This window comes from Maniola hyperantus, chromosome 19 (genome assembly GCF_902806685.2).
Source record: "Maniola hyperantus chromosome 19, iAphHyp1.2, whole genome shotgun sequence".
Classification (NCBI taxonomy): Eukaryota; Metazoa; Arthropoda; class Insecta; order Lepidoptera; family Nymphalidae; genus Maniola; species Maniola hyperantus.
In genome coordinates, this window is record NC_048554.1 from 3,682,271 (window position 1) to 3,705,687 (window position 23,417).

Consider the following 23,417-nt stretch of genomic DNA (forward strand, 5'->3'; position numbering starts at 1 on the left):
CTGAGATTTAATTGTACAAATGTTGTTATATGTGCCCCACTGGGGTTTTAATTAAAGGACAAACAGCCCTAAGCGCCCCCACTGCTAGATGAATTTACGTAAATAATGCAGACGCGTGGGAAGAAATGGCGTCAAGTCTTAATTACTGGGCAAATTGTGTGCGAATAAGGCTAATTAACCTTCAAGAACCACTTTAGAATACAAATTCTTTGTTTAATTTACTTACTTTAATTGTTTGAACAAATATTTAGAATTTTAGTTTTTTAGGTATAGTACGCGATAGGTCGAGATGGTAATCGTGGAGGGAACGCCCCGCACAGCACCTGCGTTAATTCGGTACGGGTGAGCGCGGGTGACGTGCGGGTGTGCGGGGCGTCCGCGTCCCCTCGCTTCATCGGTTGCCATCTCGACCTGTCACGCACTAAAAATAGCCTGGTTCCTCTTTTAAAGATCTTTTTTATCAGAACATAATTGGAATCCACTACTCTAGTCTATGAAAGTAACATCGATGCAGTTGTATTTATAGAGGGTGTACAATCATACGATTTAGTTGCAACACAATAGGCGAAAAGCAATTAGGTAGGTATATCTTACTGGTTTAGCGGACGCGCATCTCTAGCTTTTCACAGTTATGAGCGTTTTAAGCAATTAATTTATAATTAACTTATTAACACTTAAAACTAACAAAGGACGTGGATTTTACATATTTTGGAAGACTCTTCTTAATAATCACTGAGAAATAAATTATTTTGTAAGTACACAGGCAAATACCCAATTGTGGAACAATTATTGACTAAATGAAAAGGACATAAATTTTCACAATGATAAATGGAGATGACTGTAATTCTACGTCTATACAATGTGAATAAACATAGTATAATTATCAATTGCTTTAACGGTAAAAGAAAATGTTGTGAGGAAACCATGCTTGCCTGAAGTTCTCCATAATGTTCTCAAAGGATTAAGAAAGTGTAAACTCTGCAAATCTGCATTTGGCCAGCGTGGTGGAGCTATGTCCTAAACCCTTTTCATTCTGAGCGGAAGCCCCGTGCTCAGTGTGATGGGCCGGCGATGGGTTAAGATGATGATGACAGAGATGTGTGGGCCCACAAAGCAAAATATTTATCAAAAAGTTATACCTATGACGTAAATCATTAAGTTAGATAGGCATATTCCAATAAAACTTTGTAAGAAAGCCAATCATTCGCCACCCACGCGCTTTCACCGACGCCTTTTATGAAATTCAGTATCCAATGAATATAATTTGAGTGTCTGCGGTCTAATACGATATATTATTTATCACAAAATGTATAAAAGAATATAAAATATATGTTAGCGTTTAAACTATCGTGAGTGATTTCCATTATACATGTAGGAGAAACCGGCTTTACTCACTTTTTAGTCGACGTTAGCCGTTAGACGTTAGTTAATTAGTTAGCGACGCGTTCGCGAAGTCCCCGTGAAAAAGAACTCGGTTGGGTTCGAAACTAGTCGGGCTAACGTCGATTAAATACGTGAGCAAAGCCGGTTTCTCCTACATGTAAAATATGATTTTTATACATTTTTGTGTAAAAAAAAACCGAGACGCGTAAAGAGTGGAAAAGCTTCAACAGCGCTACGTAGGCACTAATTACGATATTTAAAATGCGACCAAAAAGAAGAAAGGGAGAGAAATATGGTATACCTACCTTATTGACTTTTATTTACCTACTTAGTTACATACATAAATTGTAACAGTGTATTTTAGTGATGTACTTAAAATTTGCATACCTATAGGGCTGGCTATAGATGTGTAAATATTCCAAAAGGCTCTATTAATAGATCAAACTTTGGATAGAAATCTATCCTAAACATACGTCCCGAATAATATACGGGTAGGGTAAAGGTTAAGGTGAAATATGTTGCACATATTGGCACACACTTCATACGTAGACCCAAATTCGACGCCCACGTTTCATATGACGTCTTTATATGGAACTCGTCAGACCATGAATGGGTTTATCGGATCGGACTTCTATTTGGTAAATGTGTCTGTAAAAGTTGGAAATGGGAGTTTCCGTACAAAACTTTACATCTCGTTTTTGTTCGCGAGAAAATCTTTTAATTTTATTTTTATTTATTTTGTTTATTTGAAAGTAATCAACAGCGTAAATACATAATTATTATTTAAATTTAAAGCTACTTATACTACTAAGTTATACTTATAATAATAAGTTTCTTTTTAGGGATCCGTGTCCCCGGAGAAAAAAGAAACCCTTATAGGATCACTTCGTTTTGTCTGTCTGAAAGGAAAAAATCCGTAAACCGTGAAATTGTGATTACATCACAAAAAAAGTGTTATTTCTTGCTCGATGGTACGGAACTGTTCATGTGCGAGTACGACTCGCACTTGACTGGATTTTTCAAGATACATATCTACATCTATTATGCATTGTGTGATTCAATCACCACGCGGTGGCTATCCGAAGAAAACTTTTGCAGACTTACGCAATTTCTTTGATTTCCGTCTACTTATCTCGGGTCACTTCAATAAAGGACCACTTTTGACGGCCAGGTGCTTTTTTTTCTGCAAGCCACTCTATCTGCAGTCTGTACTTATATGTAGTACTTGAGACGAAATGTAATTCAATTGAATTATACGCGGTCCAGTAGGCCTAATTCTATAATAATAAAATCCTAATTAGGCCTAGGAATACCTGACCTTGGGCTCATCTCTAAAGTAAAGAACTTAAGCATATAGACGCTTAAAGGTTGTTTCAAGTTTATTGAATTATTTCGAATAGTGTGTTTTTCTAGATAATTTAATTATTTATAGATAACTAGCTTATGCCCGCGACTTCGTCCGCGTGGACTACACAAATTTCAAACCCCTATTTCACCCCCTTAGGAGTTGAATTTTCAAAAATCCTTAGCGGATGCCTACGTCATAAGATAGCTATCTTCATGCCGAATTCAGCCCGATCCGTCCAGTAGTTTGAGCTGTGCGTTGATACATCAGTCAGTCAGTGAGTCAGCTTTTCCTTTTATATAATATTTAGAAGATTTCATAATCAGCGAGATCAAAGATATAAATGACTACGGTTCAAGGTTTCGCAGGGACATGGTATTCATGGCAGGACATTGCATAGATTCCTTACTGTGCAGCTTTTCACAACAATTGAAATTACTTCTATATAACCAACATTATATAATTATTCTTTACTAGCTGATGCCCGCGACTTCGTCCTTACGGCCCGGACACAGACAACTCCGGAGATATTAATTTCTATCCCAGAAAATCAAAACCCACAGGACTTAGGAAAACTTAAATAGACGTGGACGAGATCCTTAGACTCTAGTAGCAAGTATTTTATTGTGTTTATCCTAAAAGTAGATAAGAAGGTATATATGTTGGGATACTGGGTACATATTTGACACAAATATTACAAAGTACAATATTTGATGTCCTAAGATAACAAGCAACACGTAAACAGAATCCCTCTGTTTATTTAGTTAGTCTAGTTTGTTGTATCCCGGGGCAGATTGGTGCTATTGCTATCAGACATCTTATTTAAAACTAGATGATGCCCGCGATTTCGTCCGCATGGATTTAAGTTTTTTTTAATCCCGCGGGAACTCTTTAATGTAACGGGTAATCTTTAATGCGGAAACTTGCCATGCAGATAGCTATTATGAAGTAGACTTCCGCTAAGAAAGGATTTATGAAAATTCGTCCCCTAAGGGGGTAAAATAGGAGTTTGAAATTTGTGTAGGCCGCGCGGATGAAGTCGCGAGCATAAGCTAGTTTATAATATGGGTAGTGATGAATGCTTACTTACTCAATTATTCACTTGAAGCTTAATAATAAGTAGGTAGGTATGTAATAAAACTTAAGAGCCATAAAAAAACTTTTCTTATTTCGCAGACGCTAAAAACGTGACGTGAAAACGTTATAAGCTCGTTAAAACTATTAATAAGGATAAAAAAATGACGGTAATTTATAAATTTTCGTATTATATACGTGGGTAATGTATTTCTATAGGTTCTGATTTTCTTTGTCTTAACAGCCATGACAGACAGACAGACAGGCAATAAATTTTCCTTATAAGGTCCGGAACCCTAAGAAGACAAGGTATTTATAAGTATCTACACCAATAAACAACTTTTCCTATTTTCCAAGCACTGACGTGACGTGAAACTTTAGGAGCTCGTTTGTTTATTTCAGCAAATAAGAAACGTGACTATTCCGTCTTTTTTGGATTGTTCATTAAAACTTCAAGATTTTATTTATGATGTTAAGAATTATAAAATAGGACTATGAATTACTCTTGCAAACCAATAGGTAAGGCAGATAGTTACCTTGCTTATAAAAGCTACCTGAGAGTTGGGTGGTTACATAAATTAAGATTTTCTTTTAAATACTTTTGAATCGTCAAATGTATTTATCACTGATTCAGAATGCCCTTGCTACCGAGAAAATCCAGCAAGAAACACAGCGGTTGCTCTTTTCAAAAATTAGAATAGAATAGAATAGAATAGAATAGAAGTTTATTAGTTGATCCGACACATGATAAACACAAACACAAATATTTACAAAAAAAAACATTCCTTAAAATCTAATAGGTACCTATTATCTAAAATGTGTCGTGCCAACGAAAAGGCCCGAACTCAGCTGAATGTTGTGGTTACACGATGTAACCACAACGCTGGTTTTCTGTTCGAGCCCAAACGAGGGAAGTCCTGGTTAGTAGCATCATTATTTATTTGTACTTAAAATAAAATAAAATAATAAAAATAGGTCAAAATTGTGTTCTTTATTTTTATGTTACTGCTATTATAGATTAATCTAGGGGTTAATTTAGGGGTGATGTTGTTGTTTGGACTGCCACAAACTAGCTTACCGACTTTTGAATATTTAGTAGGTGAGCACGGTATAATCTTTTGAACGCAAATTTGGAGCCAACGTTACGGAAGGGTGGGGGGATGTCATTCCAGCATTTCGTGGCAAGGTATTTAAAACTGCCACGAAATGCTGCAGACCTGTGGCGTGGCGTCAATAATGGAGGCACTGTCGATCTAAGTCCAAAGGTTGGCTCGCGCCATACTAACTTTTTGTACAGATACTCAGGTTGCTTAGTTTTGATAATACCAAATAATAAAGTACCTAAAAGTAGATTATATCTGTTCTTCATTTTTAGCAAGTTGTTTTGATTTAAAAATGGAGTGACGTGAGATCTTGGTGGAATAGGAAAACAAAAACGAGCGCATGCATTTTGTATGCGTTCAAGTAATCGCCATGTTTTACCGAAAAGGCAAGGACCGTAAACTGTTATACAGTAATTTAATTTCGACAATATTAGTGTGTCACAAAGCCTAATTCTAAGGTTAATATTAATGTAAGGCCGAATCTTGTACAACACTTTTAGTCTATAGAAACAGTTCCGAGCAAGGTCAGCTACGTGGTTTTCGAAGCGTAGGTTTTCATCCATGCGTAGGCCAAGATTTCGAGTTTCATTGACATGTTCTATATCTACTCCGTCAATGCATAATTTTGGCTGGTGGGCAAGAATTGTACTAACTTGCTTCTTTGTACCCATAACCATGAATTTAGACTTCAGGGGGTTAAGAATGAGACCATTTTGCTGACACCACTGTGAAATGTTATTAAGGACTTTGTTTATCTGGTCAACTGCATTACTGACATCTTGATGGTTGACAGGAATATATAATTGAAGGTCATCAGCGTGTAGATGATATTGACAATTTTCAATACAGTTAATTATATCAGCCGAATACAATATAAATAAAAGAGGCCCTAGTATGGAGCCCTGTGGGACGCCCCTATCAACAGGTTTTAAAGAAGATAGCAAATCCTTTCCATTATTTTTTCGAATAACCACTTGCTGCATCCTATCCTGTAAGTAACTAGAGAACCATTGCACTGTAGTTGAAGAAAAACCATAGAATGAGAGTTTAGCGAGCATAAGTTTTAAATTAATCGAGTCAAATGCTCGGGAAAAGTCCAGCAATGCAAGAATACTACCCTTACCAGAATCCTGAGAAGTGAGTATATTATCAATTACGTCAGACAGGGCAGAAGATGTACTATGATTTTTCCTAAATCCCGATTGAAAATACGGTAAAATATTATGGGTCTCGCAGTACTTAATGACCTGGTTGTAGATTATTTTTTCCAAAATCTTAGCAATATAAGGAAGAATACTTATCGGTCGCAAATCTTTTACATCTACAGGATTATTATTTTTTGGCAAAGGCAGAACTAAGGCTGTTTTCCAGAGGGAAGGAAATTTCGAGGATAGTATTGATTTGTTAACTATAGCTGTGATAACAGAAAGAGTCGTAGGTAATGTAAGAATAACCATATCCATGTTAATTTTGTCTATTCCTTGTGCATTCGATTTAATCATCAGTATGTTTTTTGCAACTACATTTTCATTTACAGTCTCGATTTGAAAACTACTATCTTTTAAAAATTTCTGCAAACCAAAGTGCACCAAACAAGCATCGTCAATTACATTATTCCCAGGTATGTTCAGAAAATGGTCATTTATTACATCAGGGTTATCGAATTGTTCTGGCAAATCACCAGTGCTTTTAAAATTAGGTAAAACATGCTTTTTCAGATTCTTCCAAAGGTAAGTTGAATTTTTTAAGTGTGCGTTTATATGATGATCATAATAAGCTTTCTTTTCACAAATGGCGCTGATATGAGAGAGATGTTTTAAGTCTTTATATTCGCTTTTACTCGCATCTGTCTTGAGCGTTTTGTATTTTGTGTGTGCCTCATCACGCAGTTTCATAATGTAGCGAACGTTACTAGTTAACCAGGGACAAAACTGGTCTTTTGTTATAAAAGTTTTTAAAGGCGCGTGTTTATCAAAAATGTCCAAAATTGATTTATTAAATGAAACCACCATATTGTCAACGCTACTATCATTGATGATCGCATTCCAATTTACGCTCTCAAGATCTTTATTAAATTCTATCATATTAATGTTCTTAATAGGACGATAGGTTACGCGTTTCGAAGGAATTTTAGGCTTTTTTATCTTCACCTCAGCTAAAATCATCGCGTGTCCACCCAGTTCAGGGTTATGATTGATTTTGAGATTAATAATTGGAATGTTAGCGCAGACAACGTCTATAAGTGTTGCACTGTGAGCCGTGAAGTGCGTGGGCTCTGTAACATAATTTTTAAGATTAGTGAAACGCAAAAAATTATTCAGATTTTGAAAACTGCTGCTGGTATTATTTAAAAGGTTAATATTAAAGTCCCCTAACAATATAATTTCATCAAATTTAGCAAAGAACAAAATGGATTCTGATAGAGTATCAAAGAATTTATCCACATCAAGCCAAGGCGGCCTGTAAGCAGTACCAATAAGGATATTGTGTAAATTTATAGTAAGTGATATCCACATCTGCTCAACTTCAACAGGCCCAGACGGGTGTGAGCACTTGCGCACTTTAAGCCCTTGCTTAACATAAAAGCCTACACCGCCCCCTCGAGAACGAACTGTAGGTGACCTTGGTAGATGAATAAGTTTAAATCCTTTGACAACGGGTGCTCGTGCATCTTCGCCAGCTTTCAGCCAAGTTTCATTTATAGCCAGAATATCTGGGGAATGAGAATTTAAAGCCATTGCAAACTCGTCGTGATTAGTAGAGAGTGATCCAGCATTGAATAAACCTAATTTTAAAAATTTAGATTTATTGCCTTTTAAATTTAAACATAACCAAATAATACACCCTACAAAACATTGTAATAAAAGATATTTCAGCTTCCTGATCCAAACAAGAGCTTATTATTATTACTATGTAAACAAACAAAAATGATGCCACTGTTATTTGTTTTGCATTACTATTTTTCATTGGCACGCAACATAATAGCACGAAACAACGATATGTGTACATAAGATATACGAAGACAAAAAAAAGTTGCAACGTTGTTACAAGTTACAATGTTATATTCACTCCAAAGTAGGCCAACAAAACAAATTTTATCAATAATAATTAATATTAACAATTTAGTAATATGCAATATTTGAGTACAGAAAAATACTTTCAACCCCCAACCAAACTGGAAAAGAATAATGATATAAACAATAATTATTGTACTGTTTGTATTGGTATCTTGCAAACGGCGACGAGGACTATCGTATTTACATGAATAATATAAAGAGAAAATTAACCTTATAATATAGTAACATTCGTATGCATAAATAGATATATATGTTATACGCAGACCGAATAACAATTCTTTCAAAAGATCGTATTCACATGAATAATATACATAGAAAATTAACCTTATAATATAGTAACATCCGTATGCATAAATAGACATAATATATATTATACGCAGACCGAATAACAATTCTTTCAAAAGATAGCCTATACACTCATAGTTATTGAAGTTAAAAAAAATTGGACTAGTACAACTATACATCAATGTGAGAAGTATTTGTACAGCGGAATAGTTTATCGACGTCCGCTTCTGTTTGCAGCAGGTGTACTTCGGAGGACTCAGAGCGCCTGGCATACACTTTGCCTTCTTTGGTCCATACAAATCTCCATCTCGCAGTACGTGCGGCGTCGCGCGCTTTAACGAAGATCTGTCTGTTAATTTTTGTAAGCCGCTCGTTGATGTAGAAACGGCGGGGTTCGTGCGATGGCAGGCCGAGGTCTCCCGTAGTTGAGCCGCGACGGACTCGCGCGTTTTTAAGAAACTCATCACGCGTAGCGCGACGTATAAGTCGCACGACAATTGGTCGAGAGCGAAAGGAATGTGTCGCCGCACTGGATGTGGCAGCGGCGGCGGCTCGCTTAGGCCCGACGCGGACCGAACTGACAATATCTCGTTCCTCAATTTTGACTCCTATCTTGGATGCAATAGTAGTGACGATATGGGCCAAGGATTCATTTTCACATTCCGGTATTCCCGTGATTTGAATGTCGTTAGCCAGATTAGACTGCTCCCTGATATTTAGCTCAATTTGGAGCTGGTTGATGGACTTTTGCAAAGTAAGTTTTTCATTTTCTAGGTCCTCATACTTACTTTTGTAGCTTTTGACTTCTTTACTGAGATCATAAATTTGGGCTGATAAAAAATCTGTTGTTGTAGTGAATTCCGACTTCAGTTTTTCAAGGGCACTATTTATCTGGCTATGGATCTCCGTTGATAAACAAGCTTTCATATATTCAAGCTTCGAATCTAGAAGAGCTGCGAACTGCTGATAGGTAATAACTCCCGAAGGATTTGAATCGCTGTTTTTGAGAGGAGGTTCACTGATAATAGCGCTAGCTTCGTGAGCCATCACATCATCGCAGGACATATCGAGCTGTGATATTGTATTGGGGCTGCTAAATTGCTGTCGCACAGGTGTGTCATTACCTTTACGTCTCGAAGTAACATTTTCACAGGACGGACATCGCCATGATTTCTTTATGTTTACATAATGTTCAGTATAATGTGTAGAAGTCATGTTCAAACACTGAAAATGATACGTACCCGTACAGGTCACGCATTTTATCAGTTCGCTTTTGTGTAATTCCTTAGAACAAGCAAGACACTTCATTGTTGACTTTGTTTTATTCAAACGACTGTAGGTAGGCTGCCGCGCGCACAAGTAAGCAAGTTGTTTTGACGCACTAAACTAACTTAGCTATTCACGATCACAACTTTATTTATTGTAAGTATTATGTATTGCCGAACACTATTTCACGAATTAATTATGGCGTAAAGAACTATTTACTATTTTAAAGAATTATTTTTGACGAGCGTTGTAAAACACGTACGTTTGACAGAAGTTTTCGATCTACCCTAATTAAGTAGGTAGGTATGGATATTTAGAATTTTACCGAACTTAATACCTAGGTACTCATAAAAGTAGATCGAGAATTATAATGTAGACTTCGCAACCACTCACGTACATTCCGAAAATAACTCGATGAAAGTATGACGATAATTTTTCCCGTACACAATTTTATGGTAAATAAAATGTCCTATTGGAAGGCGACCCTACCACACTCGGAGTTTACTAATTTTCCTAAAGACGTCACTTCGAGAGAAGGATCGTGGGCGTTAAATGCGTGACTGCGTATGTTTGTGTCAATATGTAAAATTATATTATGTCCTACCTTAACCTTCATGCAATCCGTAGGTAAGTTCTTACCCGTAGGAAGTTTGGATTTCCCGAAAGGACTTTGAAGGCATTCCGAACCAGTGGCACCTAGATGTGCGTTTGACGATTCAAAAGGACTTGTAAAATTTTAATTAAATGAAAAATATTTTTATTTATTTTATTTAGAATATTTTAGTATGGAGCCTGGCCTACCTAGCAGTTCGCTATTTGTCTATTTTTACAAAACGGCGGCCACGCATAAAACCTATATCAATCAATAGCTGGCACCAATACAAAAAGTTATCACGAGACTAGATGTAAATAGCCGTGATAGCCTAGTGGTATGTAGGTAAGTATGTCCGCCTTCCCGGGCACGGGATAACTTTTTGGAGTTACGTGTGTTTTTAAAACAATTAAACATCACTTGCTTTAACGGTGAAGGAAAACATCGTGAGGAAACCTGCATGCCTGAGAGTTTTCCATGTTCTCAAAGGTATGTGAAGTCTGCCAATCGCATTGGTCCAGCGTGGCATATTATGGCCTAAACCCTTCTCACTCTGAGAGGAGACCCGGCTCAGTACTGGGCCGGTAATGGGTTGATTATGATGATGATTTTATAAGACAAAATCTTCCAAAGTGTCACGTTTCTGAAATATGAGCTATCAAATTTGTACTGGTGGCTAGACTGTTGTACTGGTGTGCGTAATCCCAGCAAAATAATGTCGAATTTCTGGATTTGAGTTGGATAGATTTTTAGTGCGTAACGTCGTGTAATTGTGCGTGAAAGTTTTAAATTTGTGCGTCCAACCAATAAGTAGATATTCGAAAAAAACGCGTTCTGCCAGGAATACGTCATCCCAGCTACACATTTTTTTCCCAATGGACGTACGAGAAAAAAAATAGGTCCATGAATTAGTGCGTTTTAAGAGGTAAATGTGCGTGCTAAAATTAAATTTGTGCGTCATAACACTTCGAAGATATTCAGTTTTTTGCTGGGATGACGTTTAACCATTTCATATATCTCTTAAACGGTTAAACGTATAGATGTGATTTTTTTTACACATGTTGCTATGAATTTGTGCGTAATGTTTGTAAAAACAGAATTTAAAAAAAAATTACCGTTCAGTTTTTATAATTAAAAAATAAAATCACGTTATTAGGTCCTAGTACTTTAAATATGACCTCTAAAGATAAACTTATACCGTTGATTTGTCCCTTATAACGGCCCACAGTATCTTATCAAGTTTCATTGGAGTATTTTAAGTATTTATTGAATTATGAAGAAAATTACTACGACAGGACACGATATTTTTAGACATTTAATTGGTCGAGTTTTTTATGAGTTGGCTAATTAAAATTTCTACCAATAATTAGTGCGTCAGCTCATTTATCCATCTGCAAAAATATAGCCCAATACACAGATAAATTATAGAGATATAATCAAAAACCTATAAGATGCGCAATACAATGATAAACCGACAAAGTTTGAATAGCCACAAAAAAGCGACCGTGTCATATATCGTGCTAACCTTCCAAAATTGATAGTATTGTACCATTACTTTTTTAGCACTTAAGTACAGGTACGTACATAATAGTTAGTGAAAATTAAAACAACAGAACAGTTCAATATATTTTTTATTTTCTAAGTTTTAGTTGATCAATATTCTGACTGAATACCGATTGTAAATTAAGTAGGTAATCTAAAATTATTGTATTAACATAATTTGTCATATTAACATAACAATAAAAATAATCAACAGTAACAAAATAGTAAAAAAATCTAGAAATAGAGATAAATCACGTTGAATCAACTAGTAGCTGGTGCAGTGCCCCATATTTTCCCTAACCTACCTAAGAATTTGCGTTACCTAAGTTACGTGCGAAAAAACATCTAGGATGGATCCCTCTAAAAGGGAACAGCTGTATAAACAGCGAGCGTCGTCAAGAACTACATCAGCAAGCCCAAGAAAAGGACAATCACAAAGGACAGGAAATAAAATAACTGTTAACTCTAATTATAATAGGAAATAAAATATCTATTAACCCTCATTTATGTTTTATTTTAGTGAAATAGTAGGTAGATCTTCAAAGTTTCAAACAAGTTTTAAGTTCCTACATTCTTACGAAAGACATACCTACTAGGTACTGCCTTACATCAAGTAAGTGGGCTGTATGTGGTCAATACGTAATTTCAAAAACTAATGATTTTATGTATTTGTAATGTAAGTAGGTGCATAGTGTTTGTAAATATAACTAGATACAGCCTATAGAAAGCTGTCCACTAGTACACTTATAGCTCTATCGGTTTATGCCACAGATTCACGGCGGATCCTAATTGCGACGTTGCCAAACTTAATAGCATGGCTTGTAAGTAAAGATGGCTGTGGTCGGAACCTTTGGTACCTATTAGTTTTAAAATTCAGTTTTATTGCCGTGTTTTGAAGACGAACGGGTGGCTTAGTTTAACAGTTTCCAGAAAACTATATTGTTTAATTATGGCTTGTGACCAGACAATAGGACTGTTTGCTTTTGTTTGTTAAAATCCCGTGGGAACTCTAATATTTCGGAATAAATGTAACGGATCACTTATGCAAAAATCACGCCAATCTGTAACTCTGTTGCGGTGTGATGGAAGGACAAACCAACAAACAAACATATTTTATAATAATGCTCGCATTTATAATTTTAGTATGATTAATAAAAAGCTTAATAATTTTGTGCGCACATGTACCAGAAAAGAAATGGCACAATACTATCAATTTTGGAAGGTTAGCACGATATATGACACGGTCGCTTTTTTGTGGCTATTCAAACTTTGTCGGTTTATCATTGTATTGCGCATCTTATAGGTTTTTTGATTATATCTCTATAATTTATCTGTGTATTGGGCTATATTTTTGCAGATGGATAAATGAGCTGACGCACTAATTATTGGTAGAAATTTTAATTAGCCAACTCATAAAATACTCGACCAATTAAATGTCGAAAAATATCGTAGTCCTGTCGTAGTAATTTTCTTCATAATTCAATAAATACTTAAAATACTCCAATTAAACTTGATAAGATACTGTGAGCCGTTATAAGGGACAAATCAACGGTATAAGTTTATCTTTAGAGGTCATATTTAAAGTACTAGGACCTAATAATGTTATTTTATTTTTTAATTATAAAAACTGAACGGTAATTTTTTTTTTAATTCTGTTTTTACAAACATTACGCACAAATTCATAGCAATATGTGTAAAAAAATCACGTAAATACGTTTAACCGTTTAAGAGATATAAGAAATGGTTAAACGTCATCCCAGCAAAAAACTGAATATCTTCGAAGTGTTATGACGCACAAATTTAATTTTAGCACGCACATTTACCTCTTAAAACGCACTAATTCATGGACCTATTTTTTTTCTCGTACGTCCATTGGGAAAAAAATGTGTAGCTGGGATGACGTATTCCTGGCAAAACGCGTTTTTTTCGAATATCTACTTATTGGTTGGACGCACAAATTTAAAACTTTCACGCACAACTACACGACGTTACGCACTAAAAATCTATCCAACTCAAATCCTGAAATTCAACATTATTTTGCTGGGATTACGCACACGTTGTACTGGGTGACCCTAGAGAAGGCTGCCCACGATACAATTAATAAATTGCAATTGGAAAAGAGTTGGCAGAGGTCGAGCGGCTCGTAACCCTGTCCCGGGATACAAATGGCTCTTTGCACGAGAAAATAGTTAAAACTTTTACGTTTAAATCGCTATACAACTGAAACTACTAACTTCAGGTACAAATAACAAATGGTCTCTAGCGACCACTGCATCAAATTACGATTTTAGTTTCAAATCCCAGGACCTTTCATATTAAACTAGCTTCTGCTCGCGACTTCGTCCGCGTGGACTACACTAATTTCAAACCGCATGCCAAATTTCAGCCCGATCCGTCCAGTAGTTTGAGCTGTGCGTTGATAAATCAGTCAGTCAGTCACCTTTTCGTTTTATATATTTAGATTTTCATATTAGAAATATGTATTATATTTTGACCATATAAATAGGAAAGGAATTCAAAATAGAGAGTTTTCAGATACATCTAGAAGACAGAAAAAGAAAAATTTACAGATTTTCCAAAGAAAACAGTATCACGTACACATTTAATCAAATCTAAAAGATAGAGAACGAAAAACCTTAAAAAGAAAATACTATACAGCATTTACAAATTTGATCAAGCATTTTTGTCCTTTCTCTATCTTCATCAAACTGGCTGGAAAAGATCTGTTATTGATATCTGAATAAAATAATGTCTGCCCTTGAAGGTTGACAACACACACAAACACAACTGGAGATTGTTAAATCTATTATCATTTTTCATTCATCGTCGTCATCAACTGATTGCCGACTAGATCAGTTCAGGACTCTCCATATCCTAGATAGTATTTCCTTTGCGATGCGACATGTCAATTTAAGCTAAAGTGAAACTGTGATAGCCTAGTCACTAGTGGTTAGGACGCCCGCCTTCTAATCAGAGGTCGGGGGTTCGATCCCGGGCACGCACTTCTAACTTTTGTTAGAGGTGCGTGCCTCGGAGTTATGTGCGTTTTAATTAATTTAATATCATTTGCTTTAACGGTGAAGGAAAACATCGTGAGGAAACCTGCATGCCTGAGAGTTCTCCATAATGTTATCAAAGGTGTGTGAAGTCTACCAATCCGCACATGGCCAGCGTGGTATACTATGGCCAAAACCCTTCTCACTCTGAGAGGAGACCCGTGCTCTGTAGTGAGCCGGTGATGGGTTGATAATGATGAATGATGATGTCAATTTAATCACCTAGCTGGAAGGTAATTAGTTTGTTCTTAATATCTCAATTTTGATTGATTGTGGGTTGGAACGTTTTGAGAAAATACGTCCAAATATTCTGCATAAACAAAAATACATAATGACGTTGAACGCTAATGATGCTTGTTTATAATTAAGGGTGGATAACAAAAGGCACAGGTGGCCTTTTGCCGCAATTTTCCTCTGTAACACGAAATTTAATTAAAACGCTTAAAATAAAAGCCTTCTTTAGGTAAAGAGAGGTAGAAGAGAGAAGAGGTACTCTTGAGATGAACAGTGTTTGTTATTATTTCGCAATATAATATACTCGTACTGGTTACATCATACGCTTGCCTATCAAAATTAGCTGAGAACATAATACTTAAGCATTATTATACTAATATTTCAGAGGAGAGTCGAAGGCTGGTCGATTACGAAAAACCTGCATAAATCATTGTTACATTCTCAATTTTTGTAATTGGCTGAATCTATGGTATTTTAGCAACAACTATGCATTTTAGCCAATACAGAGAGGGTTGGCCAATCGGTAATTGCGATTTCTCTACGACGGAGGTAGGCCCCCAAAGAACGGCGGGATCAAAATAAACGTGACCATAATTACTGAAATAAATACCATACCATAATCATGCACATGAATTTGCGGGAAAGGCATCTGTTATGGAGGAATGCAGACGGATTGTCAGCGAACCACATCCAAGCTGACCACCACGATCTACAACATAGTTGACAAAAGTGTAGGTAGTTCCGAAGAAACTCTCTACAAGAACAAAGACGAGCTGTAATAGTTACCTATATTCAAGAACTTCACAGCCTTATTTCTTCAGCGTTCTACGGAACAGCAAAACCCTGTGAGCGTTGGCATCTTTATGTGGTTGTCAATAAACTCGCACGAAACGATTTTTCTCAACATTGCTAATAGGAACCACTAATGTGTGGGAACCTCTTCCAGCTTCCGTGTCTCTTGGCATGTTAACTCGAGTAACTTCAAGGCAAGAGTGAGTAGGCATATTATGGCAAACGCGTTCTATCGTAGACCTCATTGCTTCCTAACAGAAAAGATTTTCGCCAAAGCAAGCGATAAGTATGGGTAAAAAATACCTACCTCAACATACCATACTCTCTTTCTTTTGGATTATAGCGAAACAAGCTTGTTTTTTCTTGTGAATTTACTGGAATTTAATAAAGTTAGGTCTAGTGCAGAATGCAGTAAAAGTACTGTACACGCAACCACTTTTATAAAATGTACTAAGTTCAAGGTTTTCGTGAAAAAAGAGATTTAATGACAATCCATACTATGCTGTATTATTAGATAAGGGCTGAAACATAAAAAACGCAAGATGACAGCGTGTCCAACGCCGCTCCTAATAGTTAATAGTTAATTAACTATTATATCAAGAGGTAAAGTTTGTAAGTTTGTTTGTAGAGTGTAATCTCTGGAACTACTAAACCGATTTTGAAAATTCTTTCACCAAAAGAAAGCTACATTATTCCTGAGTGACATAGGCAATTTTTTTGAAATAGTGATCCCTATGAAAATTGTAATAAGCTACCCGTGCGAAGCCCGGACGAGTCGCTAGTAATTAATATAAGGAATACTACTATAAGGAACTGAAGGAAGAAACTGAATAAAAACATACACACTGCGAAGCATGCGTGAGCCGCGCTTCTGTAATCGTACACCTTCGCCGTTGTCGAACATACAGTTTCCTGAGTGTAACAAAATCGCACCTACACACATACGTGCGCGTTCAGTGTGACGTCCTGACGTGCAGTTTTGACGCTGCGCATTGTGTTGATGCCTTTCTAGTTTGTATGCTAATAATTTTCTTTAACTGTACTCAATAACAAAGACCTAGGAAAATGGAACTTAAGATAGAACGACCCACCACATTATTATCTCAAGAAAACCTCTACCATTATGTGAATAATAAAAGGATGATTAATGGAAAAGGGACCATCAGCGATGAAAAAGAGAGTGAAACGGATGAAAAATTAAAACATCTACTTGCATTCTACACTTACCTTAAAAAGTGCTGCAAGTCGTCGAATATTTTACATCTGAAACAAAAATTCAGTTATACTTACATGTTATGTTCCTTACATTCAATTAATATCTTAAGTACCGTAAAACGGGGTGAATAGGGACAAAACTGGGAATGAGATTTGAACGTAAAAATAATACCCAAATCAGCTTAGAATTTTGGTAGCATTGTTTTTCCCTATAGTAGAATATTTAATCTTTTATTTGGCAATACTGAACCAGAGACAAATTGGCATTAAAATAACGAAAGCGTCATTGCAAAAACGTTGTTCAAAACACGCTAAGCCGTAGGTCTCAAAACTTTGTTTACTTTGACGCAGTACGAGAATAAAACAGTACAAAAATTATTAGAAATCATTAAACATTTATCTAAGAGGCGTCACAAAAGCAGATTTGTCTAAATGTTACATATTTTTCTGTAAAAAAGAAAAAATTGGAAACCAAGTGGTTTTGGCTTTGCCATGGGGATTATAGGTACGGGAAAGGGGTGGATAGGAACGCTATACTTACTGAATTGGAACGAATCAAGGTTAAATAGGAACAGTAAGGTTTATATAGGGACAGGGCTGTCACTTTAAATATTTAATTAAATTGTTCAAAAAAATTCTTCCTTCATGTGTAGTCGACTAGTAAAATTTAGTTAAATGGCATTTTACTGTTTAATATTGATAAATAAATAAATAAATAAAAATATTTTTTATTCAATTAAACTTTTACAAGTATAGGTAGTACTACACTACTTGTAACAGTTTAATTAAATAAAAAATATTTTTATTTATTTATTTTTGAATCGTCAAACCACTGATTCGGAATGCCAGCAACCAGCAAGAAACTCGGCGGTTGCTTTTTTTTAAAGATTTGATACCTACTATGCCATGTATAATAACATATAGCCTATGTTACTTCTGAATAAAATAGCTATAGAATATGGTGAAAGAATTCTCAAAATCAGTCCAGTAATTTCAGAGTTTATCGATTACAAACAAACAAGTCTTCACTTTCCTAATCTAAATATATAAAAGGAAAAGGTGACTGACTGACTGATCTATCAACGTACAGCTCAAACTACTAGACAGATCGGGCTGAAATTTGGTATGAAGATAACTATTAAGACATAGGCATCCGCTAAGAAAGGATTTTTGAAAACTCAACCCCTAAGGGGTTGAAATAGGGGTTTGAAATTTGTGTCGGACGAAGTCGCGAGCATAAGCTAGTTTTGTAATATTAGAGGATAGACGAACTTGTGTTTGACAACCCTAACCTTTTTTCCCTATTCACCCCTTTGCCATTCCGTTACACCCCGGATCAAGTATAAATAGGGACAGCATATATTTTGATTAAAATATACCAGTAATTTATCATTATTTTATATTTTTTGGATGTTTCCTTAGAATTCTTACAACCGGAGATGCTTACAAACAGTTAAAGCATCATAATTTGTACCAAAACATCCGTAAATTTCAATGCGAAGTTAGATTTCGTACCTATTCACCCCGTTTTACGGTACGTAATGAACTTGATGTTTTAGTATATATATAAATACAATTATTATGTATGTAAGTCTTGATTATAGGTAGGTATAAAATGTACCTATAGAAGCTACTTACTGTTTTTAATCAAATGTGATTAATGATTATAGTCCAGTATTTAGAGGTTAATCCATTAACCATTAAAAAAATAGTTACCTAGCTACCTAGGTATTCGTTAACAGAAGCCGTAAAAGCGACACTTAGCATAACGAGACCCCTATTGCATTGTAGATTGCCGATCTATTTCTACGATCCCCCGATTATAAAATATCAACTCTCTAACCATCTAGAGAGAGAGCCAACGCGTGCCAGACCTTCGTTATTTTATAAAAGCTAAAAGTTTCTCTGCGCATTGTCCCCAACACAGGAATAGGAACGAATCGCGATTTGGCAGATAACAGGTTACAAAGGTAAAATCTTACGTCGAAGTTTAAAGTCTAGTTTTTTTTTTTTTTTCTTCGGAATAGAATTGAAAATTACGTCATGCATTGCCAGACACTTAGTGACGTTGCAACCACCTGCCAGACACCCTTAAACTTTAATAAATTGTTGAACTTTAAGGGTGTCTGGCAGGGGGGCAACAAAATATAGAGATCTTTACAAAAATTGATAGTGAATTTCTCGTCTCATGAAAAAACACTCATTCTTTTATTCAAAGTGTCATAAGCTCGTAGGAAGACGAGAGTTAGATAAATTGATTTGTAATTTCATCACGTCAGTCAGTGACCCGTAATGTCCTTACTGTAATGGCTGGTTCACATGAATCCAGTCGCTGGCTCTAGTAAGTTGATCTCAGTACTATACCGGAATAGATAACTTCATGTTAATGCAATATTTAAGTCAATTATTATCGGCCATAGAACTTCTCTACCTGTCTCAAGATTTCGGGTTTAGATGAAAGATGCTGGAATGCCTCGCACTGGAAGACGCAGCGTTGGAAGACATCCCACTAGGTGGACGGACGACATCAGACGAGGCGCAGGGAGCCGCTGGATGCAGGCGGTGCAAAACCGTGGCGTGTGGAAGTCCCTACAAGAGACCTATGTCCAGCAGTGGACGTCTATTGGTTGATGATGATGATTATAGGCCATTGAGTTGTAAGCATAATGAACTGTGCACTGGAGTGATACTGGATTTATCTAGCTTACCTACTTGTTCTTGAAACATGGCGCGGTGGATCTAAAACTTACGTAACGTATCCAACTTAGCCCAGTAACGCAGACTGCCGCTAATCAAATTATGGAGTGATTCATATTAGACTGTACCGGACCTCAGCCGTATCTCGTCTACCACCGATGATTCGAAATTTTATAAGACTCAGACACAGCTCATACTCTTATGTGACTACATATTATTATAAAACTAGATGATGCCCGCGACTTCGTCCGCGTGGATAGAGGTATGTTTAAAAAATCACGCGGGAACCATGGATTTTTACGAGATTATAAGTAGCCTTGATATGTCAATCCTAAGTATAATCTATCTCCATTCCAAATTAGTCTACTAGTTTTTGCATGAAAGAGTAACAAACATACACACACATACACATACACACACAAATACAAACTTTCGCCTCTATGAGTGTGATTTTAATAACGTAGCACGTTCTAACTTGAATCACTATTCCAATAACATTACAGTACTAACTATGATTAGCTCGCGACTGGAATAATGTGAACTAGCCGTAACTGAAATGGCAGGTTGTGTCATTGTTCGTGCAATGACGGACAAAGCAGACCGTGGGTAAACAAACTCCAAAATGGGCTTTGACGAGATTTTATTAATGGTATTAAGCGCGTAATAAGCGTTATCGATAAAGCTTTTTGGCACAATGGGGGTTGGTATGGTTGTTCTATTGAAACCTAAAAGGTTGTAGGTTATCAAATCATAAATTCAAAGGATTAAGCGACTTCAATTCGACTTTATGCAATTTTTTTTGTATGTTTGTTACGCGTTTACTCGGTCAACTATGAACCGATTTTGATGATTCTTATATTCTGAAACTTCCAAATGTATTATGGTGTGGGGAAATGCCATGCACTTCCCCACACCGTAATCAGAGTAAGCTTGTGCTGCAAATAGTCACTGCTTAAAAGGCAATCACACTAATATTATAAAGGCGAAAATTTGTATGTGTGTCTGTGTGTGTATATTTGTTACTCACTCAAAAACTACAGGACAGATTTGGCTGAAATTTGAAAAAGAGATACCAGGTTATATCCTGGATTACATAGGCTACTTTTTATCCCGGAAAATCAAAGCGATCCTACGTGATTTTGAAAAATCTATATCTACGCGAACGAAGTCGCCGACATCAGCTAGTTTGAATAAAGATAATAAAGATGACTCACTTTTTATGGCTGAGAGCTTTTAAATAGTAGGTAAGCGTCTACATTATAAGATGAAACTACAATCAAAATTTTAAGTTTCTAATCCCAGTGGTTTAGGCTGTGCGTTGATAGATCAGTGAATCAGTTCGTTAGGTCAAGTCTTTTCATGAAATGTTGCTATTTGTAGGCTCCATAAAAAAATGTTTATGGAGCCTACAAATAGCATACAGCAGTTCTATTATGAAAAATCTTTCCGCAATAGTATTCTCTACCTGCCTGAAGTATATTTTATAACGGATTGGACCCCCTCAGAGTGCATTCACCGCCGCCGGGCGGCATCGCGTGAGGCGCCGCACTTGATAACACATCGCAGTATAGCCGCCATACTATTGCAATTACTAGGACAATATCATAATTGCGGCAAATATTGCTGCAATTTGGCATTAGTGATGAATTGACCCTGTTATCTTGTTGTATGGTCACTTGACAGATGACAAAATAGAAAAAAGGGTAAGGACAAGATGGCACAAAGCTTATAAGTATAAGCTTTATATAAATTATCTAAATATATAAAATGAAAAGGTGACTGACTGACTGATCTATCAACGCACAGCTCAAACTACTGGACGGATTGGGCTGAAATTTGGCATGCATATAGCTATTATAACGAAGGCATCCGCTAAGAGAGGATTTTTGAAAATTCAACTCCTTAGGGGGTGAAATAGGGGTTTGAAATTTGTGAAGTCCACGCGGACGAAGTCGCGAGCATAAGGCTAGTCACAAATATAAAAAATATGAAAATCGACACAATATTATTATACTAGATGATACTGACTGCGCCTGCATGGATATAGGTTTTATAAAAATCCTGCTGGAACTCATTGAATTTTTGGAATAAAAAGTAGCTCATTTCATACCAACATAAGCATTCTTTTGACGTCAAGTACAAGAGATCATAATAGTGGTGTATGAATAACCATAAAACAAACACACACAGATCTTATCCACTTCATAGGTTGTAAACTACAATATTTATGGACACCCTAATACAAAAACACTGCTGGACCTATCCCTATAACTGACACATATCTTCGTATTAGGGTGAGTTATAGGTCAAAACTAGCCCCTAATTGCAGTTTAGCAATTTGATTTTGAGGCAGGTCAACCATGTCAAGGATTTTACAGCAATCATCCTATGCCCGGGTGGAGTTTCAGGAAATCCTTTCCCCTCTCTGTAATGTAGGCCTCCAGTCTATGTGATAGAGAGAACCTACATGCAAAATCTCTAGTTTCTAAGCCCAGCCATGTGAGCTGTATGATGCCCGCGACTTTGTCCGCGTGGATTAAGGTTTTTAAAAATCCTGTGGGAACTTTTCAATTTTCCGGGATAAAAAGTAGCCTATGTCCTTCCCCGGGATGTAAGCTATCTCTGTACCAAATTTCGTCAAAACCGGTTGAACGGTTGAGCCGTGAAAAGCTAACAGACAGACAGACACACTTTCGCATTCATATTATTAGTATGGATGTACTATGAGTATATATTATGTACCTACCTACCTATAACCTAGGTACTAAGTATGACTTGTTTTCTTTGTTCTTATTGAAATTTGTGAAGCAATTTTTGCTTGAAATTTAGCCTCCTAATATTACAGTTGCTTCATAATTCAAACACGACCTTCAAGCACGAAGGGTTTGCCTAATTTATAAAATAAAAAACTGCTATGTATGCTGATAGAATATTATATGAAATGTAAGCAAATAGCCGTATGTAAGATCTATATTCTTTTGTAAGTCATACTTTAGTTTATATTACGTAGAGTGAAATACAAACCCTTGTCTATTTACTATCTTTTATAGGACTTTTCTGAAAAATCAATAACACTAACATGACGTACTGAAGTGGTACTTTTTCACAAAGAAACAAACTGAAATCTTTACTTACCAGATCATAAGGGGCTGGAACTGGTCTTGATAAACACTGTAGCAAAGTTTAAACGGCAATACAATCAAAATAATCCAAAATATTTATTTATTTTCAGCAGCAATCGTAACACTACCACAAAAAATTATGACAATGTGATGACAGAAAATGACAATCTCTTTTCCGTTTTGACGTTTCTAGTTTCTACGTTCCGTTTCTCGAATATGTATTGTTTATTGTGCCTGAAGTTTCCTGGGAAAATTATATTTTTTCTCAATAAACAGAATATAACCAAACACAGTAGGTACTTTAGTTGTATCTTTTTACTGTTTTTGCATTTTGATTGTTTGAACCTACACAAAACTAACACGCGCTATCTGAAGCCGACGAATACGATTTTAGCCATCGATTTCTGCCTACCGGTTACCGTCTATAATTTCAGAAGAATAAAGGTATTTTGGTTTTATGAATGGTTTGTTCATTTCTCAGAACAAATGTTCATCTGTTCCCATAGTCTTTATTGAGATCTTGAGAGATATCAAAATCATTAAAAATTATCCATGCTTAATAATTAATATTATAAATGCGAAAGTGTGTCTGTTTGTCTGTAGTCTTTTCACGTCCCATCCGTTCAACCGATTT

At 36.1% G+C, this 23,417-nt stretch overlaps 1 protein-coding gene across 12 annotated transcripts in view; it reads right to left on the minus strand.

Moving 5' to 3' along the window:
• unc-104 (kinesin family member unc-104) overlaps positions 1–22,938 on the minus strand; it is a 120,413-nt gene extending 97,475 nt beyond the window's left edge. For 9 of the 12 annotated variants that reach the window (XM_069504859.1, XM_069504855.1, XM_069504856.1 and 6 more), the window contains exons 1-2: positions 22,797–22,937; positions 16,977–17,012 (exon numbers count right to left, since the gene is read on the minus strand). The gene's annotated coding sequence lies outside the window, so the exon portion shown is untranslated. Of the gene's footprint in view, positions 1–16,976; positions 17,013–22,796 lie in introns of all 12 variants that reach the window. The other 3 variants (XM_069504850.1, XM_069504845.1, XM_069504848.1) reach the window with 2 other exon arrangements.
• Between the last annotated feature and the right edge of the window lie 479 nt (positions 22,939–23,417).